Source organism: Labrus mixtus, chromosome 2 (assembly GCF_963584025.1).
Source record: "Labrus mixtus chromosome 2, fLabMix1.1, whole genome shotgun sequence".
Classification (NCBI taxonomy): domain Eukaryota; kingdom Metazoa; phylum Chordata; class Actinopteri; order Labriformes; family Labridae; genus Labrus; species Labrus mixtus.
In genome coordinates this window covers 25,358,256-25,370,714 of record NC_083613.1, presented here as the reverse complement: position 1 = coordinate 25,370,714, position 12,459 = coordinate 25,358,256, and the positions used below count along the sequence as shown (strand labels likewise).

At 40.5% G+C, this 12,459-nt stretch overlaps 1 protein-coding gene across 1 annotated transcript in view; it reads left to right on the top strand.

Annotated features, from left to right (window-relative positions):
* The window catches only part of gstcd (glutathione S-transferase, C-terminal domain containing), a 52,004-nt gene that overhangs the window by 19,537 nt on the left and 20,008 nt on the right, over positions 1–12,459 (top strand). The window lies entirely within an intron of this gene.

The following is a 12,459-nucleotide window of genomic DNA, read 5'->3' as shown; positions in this document are numbered from 1 at the left end:
CAAAACAACACGCATTGTCCTTTTAGTACGTTTGCCTTAATGAATATGCAATATGGGGCGTTTCTGCCCTAACGTGCAAAATACTGGGAGGAGAAAATGCAAACAAGTTAAGTTAGTACACGCATTGCGATTTACCTCACAAAAATTGCGGTGATTGTGACGGTGTCTGTATTTAACACCTTTTGAAAGGAAGGTGCTAATCCAGGAGACCAGCGTTACGCACAACAGGCTGCTGTTATTGTAGTTAGGAGGAGACATAGGCACAACAAAAGAAGGCATAAAGATCGCGTTGTTTACATGTTTCAAATGACAGAAAAATAAACCAAACGTGCAAACTTTTGGAGTGAACACGCAATTTAGTACTCTTCACTTGGGAGCTTAATAAATCTGGCCCAAAGTCTTAAAAACGTATTTAGTTAACACAAATGCACAAATAGGACCCTTGACTAGATGGAGAGTGATTATGTCTGTTTTCTATTTTTTTCATTTATTTATTTTCCCCCAGTTATATTTTGGGACATTTTTGCCTTTATTAGATAAGAAAGCTGGAGAGAGACAGGGAACGTTGGGAAGAGAGAGCGGGAGGTGGCATGAAGCAAAGGGCTGAGGTCGGATTCAAACCGAAAGCTGCTGATCTTTTCTATTGTATGAATTGAAAGTGAAAGGTTTCACAGTGCTGCATCTTAGGACAGCGTGCATTATTCTCCTGCAGCCAAACGTTTTTAGTTTTTTGTTAGAACAACATGACTTTATCTTTTTTTTGTTTCTCAAGTTGACATATTTAAGGTTTAAAACACATCTCTAGTCTACAAACTGGGCAAACATCTTCTGTTTTTCTTGTGCATGCAGTTTACCTGTGTGTCAGCTTGTGTGTCGCCTCAGGTCATTTCTTCTCACCTGAGCTGAGCTGTGAATGTGCCGGTCAGGATCGCTGTGTTCAGTCATTTAAAATCCTCTCTGAACACGCACAGTTTTTCTCTGCCCTCAGCAAATACGACGTCACCTACAGGACAGATCGATTCCAACACTCCACAAGTTTGAAGGCAGAGGAGTGTGGATGGTGTTCTGCCACGTCCACTGCAAACAGAGAGTTAAACAGCTCTCAGGAGACGGACTGCAAGTCAACATTCAGCCAGCACAGGGGAAATGGGAGCCAAAGGGAGAGAGAGTCTGCTCCACATATGTCCAGAGAATTGTAGAGTATGAAAATCTTGGATTGAAAGACTGAGAGTTCTTAGTGGGACAAAATATATTTTAGAAATATCCAAATAATCCACATTGAATAATCTTGTTTGGTGGAGAAAAAAAAACAGGTTGTGGTTGTATGATAAATGCAGAGGTCTGAGAGGCTTTAAGTTGAGTTTGTTGTCATGTTGATACTTTGCTACGTAACCAAACAGAGGGTAACACTTCATTTTACTGCCAAATTATTTGAAACACAGCAGGTATCACTTCAAAATCAGATTTTCACTGCATGTTTATTTTTTTGGCACTAATGCAGAGAACATTTAAAAACATTCTTAGTCCCATTAATCTTTGGATTATCATTATGGTAAAACTGAAGGCAGAGCAATGAATCGATTTAACGACAACACCACAACACCACCATAAGTGAAGAGTTAGTTCCAAAGAAGGCTTTAAAATAAAAGTAAAACTTGCCATTTCTTTGTTCTCAGACTCTTGGAAATGAACTATAGCCAATTAGGAAGCAGTCTTACTGAAGCAGGAAGCATAACAAACGTAACCGTGGCGACGACAGCAAATGCGAAGCAAAGAGTTAAGTAGATGTCATAAATGGAGGAAACAACGCAAGTGTTTATACAACGTGTCCTGGATGGATGTACCAGCTAACAGCTGGCCACAATTAGCTTGACTATCATGTTTGTGAACTCTGATGTCGCGTTTGATGGCGCATTAGTACACGTTTTAAGAGCCGAGACTCTGGTTATTGCCGAATGAATCTGTTCGTGTGCGGTGCGCTGAGTTGGTCATCTCGTTGCACATCACACACTAAAAAAAAACCAAAACGGTTAAATCTGTCATGCGTATGGTCTCTCACATTTTCAAAAATCGTTTAAGATTTTGCAAATCTTTTAGTGTGTGTCAGGATTTTACTGAACTCTCGTACTCATGACCAAATTACAATGTTCTTTTAAAGAATATATAACCATCTTTTAGTCTAGAGCTAATCACAAGAGACCATGAGATCTGGAAAAGAAATCAAGGGCTGCTTGTATCATTGGCTTAAACAAAAGAGCGGTTTGATTTGTGTTCATCATAAATCAATTTGTGCCCGTATCAAATTTCCAGAGTTGAAAGTGATTCTTTGAAGTTATTTTCACCACTGGCAAAAAAAACAAAAAAACAAATCAAAGCTGATTTTAATTAAACTAGAGTGGGGGGAAAAACATCCTTTCATTTAAGAAGCTGTGAGCAGCAGTTACGATGCCAAGCCGAAGTTAATTTATTGACCAGCTATTTTCATAGCAGCGTGAATTCCCGTTGTGTTGGGGGGTGATGCTCTGAGTCTGTACGCAACTGAATAAGTGACACCTCACTTTGGTTGTTTGCCCGTTTTGAACCGAAAACAGTTGAGACAAATGAGCTACATGCTGTGACCTGTGAGAGGGGGCAGCGGGAGCTTCATAATTACGCAGACCTCTCGCCCACAGCGACGTCTGCTCATGTTTTGACAGACATTCCAAACCTGTTGAAGGATGCTCAGTGAGACGTCTCTCCCCTCCTCTGTTTGTCTTCATTACCTCTCATTTTTCTTGTCATCGCTGTCTTACGCAAACACATTGAAAACTTTCAGTGGCTGCCCGCGTGAAGGGAAAACTTTTATTTTTTCCGACAACTTGTCAACTGTCGGAGCTTTTCAGCATTGTGGATGTTTTTTTTCTCTCTCTCTCACTTAAAGCCGACTCAACAAGAGTATGCTTAGTTACTGCTCTGTGTTTGGCCTCAAACCTTTCCTAATACCTCCCAACACAATGGCAGCCATGCTGTGTTGTGCTGCAGCCTTTAGGACTGTTCATCCAAATATTTACCCTCATAAAAAGACAACTCATTTTAGTTTTCTCTCCTGGTGTTAATTACTGTCTACACTCTACAAAGACGTGCCAAAGTTCATTTCCTCATGTTTTGCTCCAGAGAGTTCCATCATAACGAACATCTGGTTTAATGCAAGCTTTTCTGCATCACTGCATACGCTTCATAGTGCCAACGAGCCTTTTCAGTTTTCAATTTAAGGGATGAGCCATTGCAAGTTGCCCTGCAGCAGTCCAAGCCAGAGTAAAACTAAAGGCCCTGCCAGCTGAATAGTGTAGCCATTCAAAAAGACATGGGTTACTGCCAGACTCTTGTCACATAGAAAATGTGAAAGGTTACTTAAACTCTGCGGAGCCGTGATGAATCGTCCCTTAACAGAATTTATTGTCATACAAAGCAAATCCAGAAATGAAAAGATAACCTAATTTGTTTGAAAAATGGCTTCTTGTGTCGTTAATACAGCCCACAACAAAGAAGTGTACCGGCACCATAAAGAGTCAGCGTGCGCTCACAGCCCCCTGTTCAGAGCGCTTCTCACCAGCGCTAATTGCTGCTAGGACACTAAACTTTAACTTCTGTTTTCATCTGTAATGTCCATAAGTCAAAAGTCTGAATTTATCACAATGAACAAAAAAATCTATACTTTATAAAGAAAACATTTTTTTTCTCACTCAGTATGTGACCTGTTTGATCGAGGCCCAGGTATAATGGCCATGCTTCATTAGCAGGTTGATGCAGTCAGATGAAACTCCAGCTAACTATCAGCTACTCTCAGATTCATTGGTGGCAATAAGGCAAGGCAAGTTTATTTATACAGCACATTTCAGCAACAAGGCAATTCAAAGTGCTTCACACAAGACATCAAAAGAGGTTAAAGAACTGTTCTTTTTGGGGTTTTTTTGTCTCCAAGAGGGACATGTTGCAAACACAACCAACATGCAGACAATTTATATCGCATTATATATCGCCGATAGAAAAGATAGTTGCAATATCCTGCAGCCCTAGTAGCGCTTATGACATTAATTAAACAATCATTTCTGATCGGCCAAAGAAGAAGTTGACCGTGGGATAAAAGAAAGGAAGAAACCAGCGGGGTAATGTCTTAGAAGTAATGTCAAGAAGTAAAGTCTTCACAGAAAGGCTGTATTGTGATGTTCTCATAATCCGGGGCTTCATAGAGCATATTGTATTGTGCTGTTAGTTAGTGTGCGATAACAACCCCTAATGGGGAGGCAGTGATGACTGTGAAATTGGCTTCCCGATAATAATTACATTTTCATCATCAAAGCAATTTGAAAATGTTTGATCGACACTTTGTGAGTAAAAAAAAAAAAAAGCCTGAAAGCAAAGAACAAAAAAGATGAAAGAATTTCCACTTTGATTTCCACAAAGCAACAGCTGACCAATGAGAGGAAGTCTAAAATTCACGGGCCATTTTGAAAATCGGTTGGAGTTTCAACCGTAGATTAGTGGGTGTCAGTGAGGTTCAAACTGCACGATTAGCTGGTGTGATGACTGAGGAAGGAGAGGAGAGAAGAAATGTGGTGAACAAAGAGCTCGTGATCAAAAAGACGGAAATACTTTAGATTCAGGACACGCAACCTGTTACATCACAGGTTAGCGACAAGTGATGTAGGAAGTGGGGGAATTCAACTGAATATGTACACCTCTTTGTTCATTCATCTTATATTGTCACTGAACTATTGGACAGTGATAGAAAACGCTGCAGGATTTTTCTCACGTCTGGTAAGCCAACCAGTAATTCACGATTCCACCCATCATAAAGCGTCAGTGAAGTAGAGACAGGAAATGTTTGTCATACTCTTATATTGTTTGCTTTAAATGTGAGGACAAAGTGGTGATTTGAAGATGTTTTTCCCTTTTTAAGCTAGTTTTATTACATGTGAGAGGGACCATGGGAGCTGGTCAACATGTCAGTTATCCATTTTACCCTTTTATTCTGAGCTGTAGGCACTTTGCTGATAGGTGGTAAGGAGCACTCTTGTTTATTTTAGGTGGTCAGTTTTCTCTGGCAGAACCCTCGGCTGCACTTCACAGCACTTAGAGAAACAGCACTTTGCTCTCCTGCGGTCTTATAAAGGAAATACAGCGTGCTCGCGCTCACCCGGCAGTTTAACAAGCTCCTTGACTGCATTAGCTCGCCTTTTCCTCGGCGCATGGTGCTTTCACATACCTGGACCGGTTATAGTTTAGTCAATGTATGAATTCAATACTTCATTCAGCAGTTGTAAAAACACCGCGCTGCTGCAGTACTTCGTTTTAAACGGGTTTACTTTTATGCGAGTTTGCTTTGGTTTTAACCTCTGCAGTCATGCTAACGGCTCCCACACCACCAATGCGCTTGTTTTTATGAGCAAAACATACACACATACACACACACACACACACACACACACACACACACACACACACACACACACTCTAGATTTTTTCTGAGCAGCTGCCAAGACAAGAAACCACTGTTATTGTTCCTCAGAAGGACGAGGGCAGCTAACCTGCTCCTCTCTGAACTGACACACTCGTACATTCATGAGAGCCTCGAGAAGATAATGATCCACAACCCCTTCCTGTTTCTATTTCACCTCCTCCAACACTTAAACACTCATATATTGTGCCCGCATGTTTATATGCGCTTGGATACAGCCTTGGATTCTTCTTCATACCATTCACTGAACTGAATGCAAAGGCTTACTCTCTTAAGAGCTCTTGGGTACTTGAGATGAAACATTGACGTTGACGAGTACTACTACTAAAATGAAACTATCTAAAATATTTTGCATCCCTGTGTCTATATATATTTTGACTTCAAATGAAACACAACAGAGTGGCAATATTTAAATCTTCTTGGTTTATTTATTTGAGGACTTGAAGAGAAGATGTTGTAACAAAAAGGATTGTGACACTTTAACATATAAAGAAAAGCAGCCTGCTGCAACAGAGCACAAATATTTGATTTAAACACAAATCGTAAATAGCCGATCATTGCTTAGGATTTTTCTTTGGTGGTGGCCAATCAGATTTCAAGGGGGGGCTCAGGCCACCCATTTGGACACACCGTAGCTTTCCCTTTCATAATGGCATGACCCACAGTTTGAGAAGCATTACCCTAACATGATCATTGTTAGATAACACAACATTTAGCAGAATATGATTTTGATAAAGACTTAGTAAAGGCTTTATATGCGATTTTTTTTTTTTGATCCAGCAGATGTCGCCCTTGAGCACCAGCATGAAAACCAAAACAACTCGCGGTGCATTGTGGATTAGCATGCTAATGCTAGCGATCTTTATTATGCTCGTATCTTCACACTGCATGTAAATTTACCCGAAATAAGCGTGATCTAGAAACGCAGTTAAGCAGTGAGTACAGTATGTTATTCTTCTTTTCTCTAGTCCCTCAATTAAACAACTTTTATTCGCGAGGGGAGGAGTTATCCGTCGGGCCGGCAATGTCAACAAACAGAAGAAAAACTCTGAAAACATCACAGACAGTGGGACTCGGGTGTTACACCCATTGTAGACAGTCATTACTCACAGAGTTATTTTCAGAGGATATACTTGATTTCTATTATAGTTAAGTGTGAAAAATCGCATATAAAGCATTTAAAGATGAAAAAGAAAACACTGAATCAAACAAAATCAATATATTTTAAATGTGTTGGAACATTAAGATACAGGTTCATGTAATTCAGCAGCTCCATACTCTAAACAATAATGACAGCCTGTCCTTTTTATTTCATCACACTTTAAAGAGTTTCTCTGCTCCATCATCTTTTAAAGAGTCTCCTTCCAGGATCGCTATCCGTTTACACGACATGCAGTGACACCATACTTCTCGGTGGTCGACAGATGACACCGTCTGGGATTTCTGCCGTAAACACGTCTGGAGAATTTCCACCTTGAAGGAATCTGTTTCCTCTTTGACAGTAAAACCTGTAAAATGAGCTGGCAGCTCACGTATGTAAGGTAACTGGACACTTTTAGGGCAGAGTGACTGTAGAAAAAAGAAGACATTTATAATGTTCACTCAGTTTTCTACAGATACCTGCTCTTTCAAATTCACTTTCTGAAAAAGAAGTGTTTGCTGAACACGCCTGAAAATGATGTGATTCAATCCAAAATATAAAGTTGAAACCATGATCTAAATCTAAATCTCAGAGCAGCCCCTCCGTGTGTTTGCTCTTTACACCAGCATGTCCTCTTGAGAGATGTTAGCTGTCAGATCCTGCGGAGCCCAAACAGAGGCCCCCGGTGCCACAGCGCTGTGCTTACATTCTAATCTGTGTGATGGAGCTGCGTGATAAGGCTCCGGGCACTTCTGCAGCATCAGGGGAAAGAGGAGGAGATCAGGGCTCACTGCCAGCTGCAGAGGTATACTCTTAGACACGTTTTTTTTTTTTAGCAGAGGACACACACGCTAATGGATCCTCAGTCTCCCACCCACGACTCAGCCATTGCATGTTTTCTCCCCAGTGAGCATTTGGAAATGTCAAAGTCGACTCAACCTCCTGGAAAAACAGAAAACTCTATCATCTGAGGCTTTGAGCCATCAGTTATCTGGTTTGGGGTGATGTCTTTCCCCCTGTACATAAACAAAACCAACAACAGTTTAATCTGTTTTCAGCTCCCATCAGTCTGTCAAAGGAGGTTGAACAAAATCGTTTTTTAAAGGGGAGATAACCTGGGTCTAGGCCGGCAGGATATGAAAAAACATTGGGACGGGCGATTACATTTTAAAAAAGTGCACATTAGCTGTATCGCACTGTTTCTTCCTATCTGCTTTCTTCATGTTTTACACAATGCCCATGTTTGCAACATTCCTTTAAAGAATCAGAAAACAAATCCTTCGTATCCACTGCAATACATTCAGACTTTTGCAATGAGTTTATTGTGAATGCTCAGATTGAGCTAACAGTGAAACTAATTTAATTTCTAACATCCTAGGTGAGCCCCTAGACAGTCAAGCCAACTGATTGTTTTAACAGCAAAATTTACCGAGAGTTGTGACATTTGCAATTACAAAGAGAAATTGTATTTTTTTTAGCTTACCTATGTGTGAAAATAGAAATATCCTCAAATCCAGAATAAAGGTGGCATCGTCTGTTTTTGAGGGTCTCCAAGAGGGAAAACGTTTTAACAGTCTTCCTGTGGGACGATTTCCATTGCAGTCAGCAGAATCCGCTATGTGCAGTTTCTGTGCAGCTGTGCAGCTCTTAATGGTACCATTTGTTTTCACCATTTGGAGTTTGCAATCCTGCAATCCCCATCGTGGTAGTTTAGCCATCAGCCTGTACGGTACCACTGAGCGATGTGGAGTACAGGTCGCATGACGCCGCATGTCTCAGCATTTTAAAGTCGTGTATTGGTCTCAATGGTAAATAGGCTGCACCCAAATTTTGTGGTTGTAACAACTGGTAGTAAAAGGGTTGTCTGTCTTTAACAGTGTGTGAAAACGTTTTCCACTGGTCCCACTTGGTGCTTGTTCAGCTTACTTTTTCCATCACGATTTCAAACAACACAAACTAAAGTCGGGGCACTTGTGGTGCAGTGGTTGGTGCACGCAGCCCCATGTATGGAGGCTATAGTCCTCCAAGCGGGTGGCCCAGGTTTGAATCCTACCTGTGGCTACTTTCCTGCATGCCATTTCCACACTCTTTCTCTCCCTGATTTCCGACCCTATCCATTGTCCTGTCTCTCCAATAAAGGCAGAAAATGCCCCAAAAATAAGTAATTATAAGTAAATAATTGAAGTTAGGATGGAAAACAACTAAAACGTGTTATCTGTTGGTGGTTTTATTGATTGGACTTGGTGTAGGAAGCAAGAAAAGCTTTTATATTTAATAAGAAAAATATATATTTCAGCCAGTGTGTTCCACTGTATTTGTCAGTCTAACATACACAGAGGTCTAACTTATATGCTGTCTGGTTTCAGTTTGCAAAGAGTCGTAGAGAACTGCTTTTAATATCTTGTTACATGGCCTCAGATTTACAGCCTACCTGTCTCAGTTTTCCCTCCACTAGAGGTCATTTATGCAGGATTATTTGCACTTGTATATTAACTGTACCTGATGCTAACAAATATCCATCTAATGCTGAAGCTGCTCCTCAGTCTAACAGCCTCAGTACATATTGACACTGGTTTATGACAATGACAGAAGCTTCTGCACCTGCTAGCTGCCTCTTTGTCAGCGGATCATCGGGGGCTCGTCTGGATGACAGTGTCAGACAGTTTTCTGTCGTACTTGTGATGACTGCCTTTGTTTGTAAAGTGGCTGGAAGACAGTCGAGCTAGTTTAGATGCATGAGAGAAAAAAATTGAGTGAGAAAAATGAAAAAAAAAATCCCATTGCAGATAGACCTCTCTTCTTCAAGATGCCTCTGAATGACACGGTCTGTGATTGATTTGGTCTCTGAGCTTCTACCCGTGTAAAACTTCTGAATTTCTAGCGTCAAACTGTTCTGTTCATTTTTTAGTGACTAATGCTCCATGTGTGTGTAGCATGCCTCAATAACGGAGTGTAAAAATATTTTCCCCTCGTGGGAGTAAGAAAGGATAACTTCTTCTTCTTCTATGGTGCATGTGGCAGCCTTTGCAGATCAGCGGTTAATGAAGTGTTGAATATGAATCAGACACTCTTATACAGTTTGTATAAAAGAAGAGATAAAACTTGATTTTGGGGTTCAGATTCTCTTTGAGGATTGTTGTCAATTGGATTGTTCAAACAGTGATAAAAATATCAACTACCATTTGCCTCTTTTAACTGAGATATTGACTCCCCACAGCATTCTCAACAGTGTATATATTTCACACCTCCCGGCACTTTAACCTCAACACAGTTCGACACGTTCATACTGATGTTCTTCTGAAATTGACCGACTGTGACTCCATAGCAGCGACCCAGGGCGTGAACTTTTAGACCTCTTTGGCCTGAAACAACAGTATTAAATGAAATAAAAAAACCTTGGAAGAGTTCAGCTCTTCTGCTGCCTCCCACGCAGTACTATGTAACTTATGTGTTTTACCTCGAGAGTGATGACCTTTCTCGACCACATGTCTTGTTCGAGCACAAATCCTCAATGGAAGTCGATCATACACACACACTTTCACATCAAATACAAACAAAAAACACAAACAAACGGTGTTAGTAACCTAGAGTTGTTTGGTTCTAAATACTTTTTTTTTTTTTTAACAACTTCAAGGTCGTGCCTGATACACTTGTGCAACTTTTTGTACACGTCGAGACCTTTTGTGTGGCCTGAAGCTTAAGACAGGATGTTTCCCTTTACAGCCACGTTCGATATCAAAAGCATTAGTCAACAGGTTTAGAGTGGGCGTCTGGGAATGGGGATACTTGTTAAAACACCGTCAACTCTTTTCCCTGGCAGTCCTGGCAGCCTACAAAGACCGAGCCCTTCTTGGGCTGGGTCCTTGGAAGGATGCTGCCCCTGAATTGAGACACAACTTGTGTTTCTCCATACATATTAAATGGAATTGGCCGACTTTTCAAGCTAACAAAGTATCAAAGTTTGTTAGCCTGTAATATGTTACTGTTGTGTGTTTAAAGCTCCGTTTCGCTGCCCCTAGACTGCACTGTTATTGCTATTCTTGTATTCCAAACTAAGCCGAGTCTTAGACCCCCTATCCATTCCTGCCCTGTTGTCTTTCATCACGCTCTGTAATGCAATCTGCAATTAAAATCTAAATGTGTTCTGCTGCGTCAAAAGGCCTCTTTTACTAAAGCCCCACTGGAGCCATGGATACATGGAAGAGCCTGCACCCAAGTGAATCACTCTTCCAAATGAAGCTCAGAGCCAATTACTTTCCTGCTGTTTCTCTGTATTTAAATTCTTTGTATTTGCTTTCGTTATTGTGTTCTCCCTACATCTGGGTCTGCTCTACATCAGCCAGTATGCAAGATTACCCCCTATGAGAAGTCCTATTCATGTGCCTCTCCTCCCTTGTCATCACATACAAAAGCAGCATGAACAGGAAAGGCAGGAATAATATTTTAACGACGTTCCATTTGTGTGTCCACGAGTGTGTGACTCGAGGTAAATGAAAATCAAATCACGACTGGATTTATGGAGCAGAGAGACCACAGTGTCACGGCGCGTCGGCGGCTCGCTGCAGACGGAAGAGGCTGGAGACTGAGATGTGCTTTGAGTTAATGGAGCTCACACGGCTCGCTCAGCAGCACAAGGTTCTGAGGCAGGCGAGGAGGACACTTCATTTCGGCTCGTAGGGGTTTTTGCTTTTGATGATAATGAAAGATGGTTTGCGCTCCCTTGTTGGCAATTAGCTAGAAACATGCTGTACACAGTATGGAGGCCTTTCATTTGTGTGCTGTGGTATCACAATTACCTGAAACAGCTGCTTGTAAATCAGAAGTTTAGCCAGTAGAGAGACGGTGAAGGAAAGTAAGACGGGTAATGTAAAAACATGAATCTTGTGGGTTTTTAATCTTATGTAGTTTTTTTAAATTAGTTTCTTTGCTTTATTTCACTGTAATTAAATAACTTTTTGTAACTCTTTAAATAAAGTTTTCTCAACTTAATGTTTATTGTAACAAGTAAATATTGTCTATTATAAATATTTTTTTCCTTTTTTGGTCAGTTTTTTAGAAACATGAAAAAAAATGAAGGCTGGGACGTTGCAGCCCAATCAGAGAATAGTTTAAAAAAATGTGAAACAGAAAAATATATTTCACTGTCTATATAGAATGAGAGAAATTGTTCTGTTGACACCTGTTGCATAGTTTCTGCTTCATCCACTAATGTAGAGAGAAAATGTCAAACAAACCCCCCCTAATCTAAACATCACCAAGATTGTTTTCTCATCATCTCTCAAACCACAGCATGGACATCCACACAAACACATTCATACGTGCATATTTACACCCATACGCCCCCACCCCACCCTTTAACTCTCATTGTTAACTTTCTTTCTTTCTTTCTTTGACGCCTACCTAGATTATTTTGTGATTGTATTTTCTTTCCTCAAACACTACATTTTCAGTTTTATTTTTGTTGTCATTTTGAACTTGATTTGTTTTTACATAAAAAAAAATAATGATAGGAATCCTGTTTTGGAAAAAGTCAGCAAACAAACACATCACTTATTTAGGTGCCGAGTCGTAAAAAAATCACAAAGGCACAAAGACTCACAACACTGTGGCTCAGAAAAAAATGATCTTATTTATTTTCTTTTTGCATTAAAGAACACAACGTTCCAAGCCCGACCCTTTTTCATATCTAGGAATCCTGTTTTCCCATGATTCAGCCCCCCCCCTTCTCCTTTTGGAGCCAATTCAAATCTATCCTTTCATTGACCAGCTCTCAGTGTCTGACATCTGTCTTCTTCTTTATTTTATTTATTTGTTTTGGTAC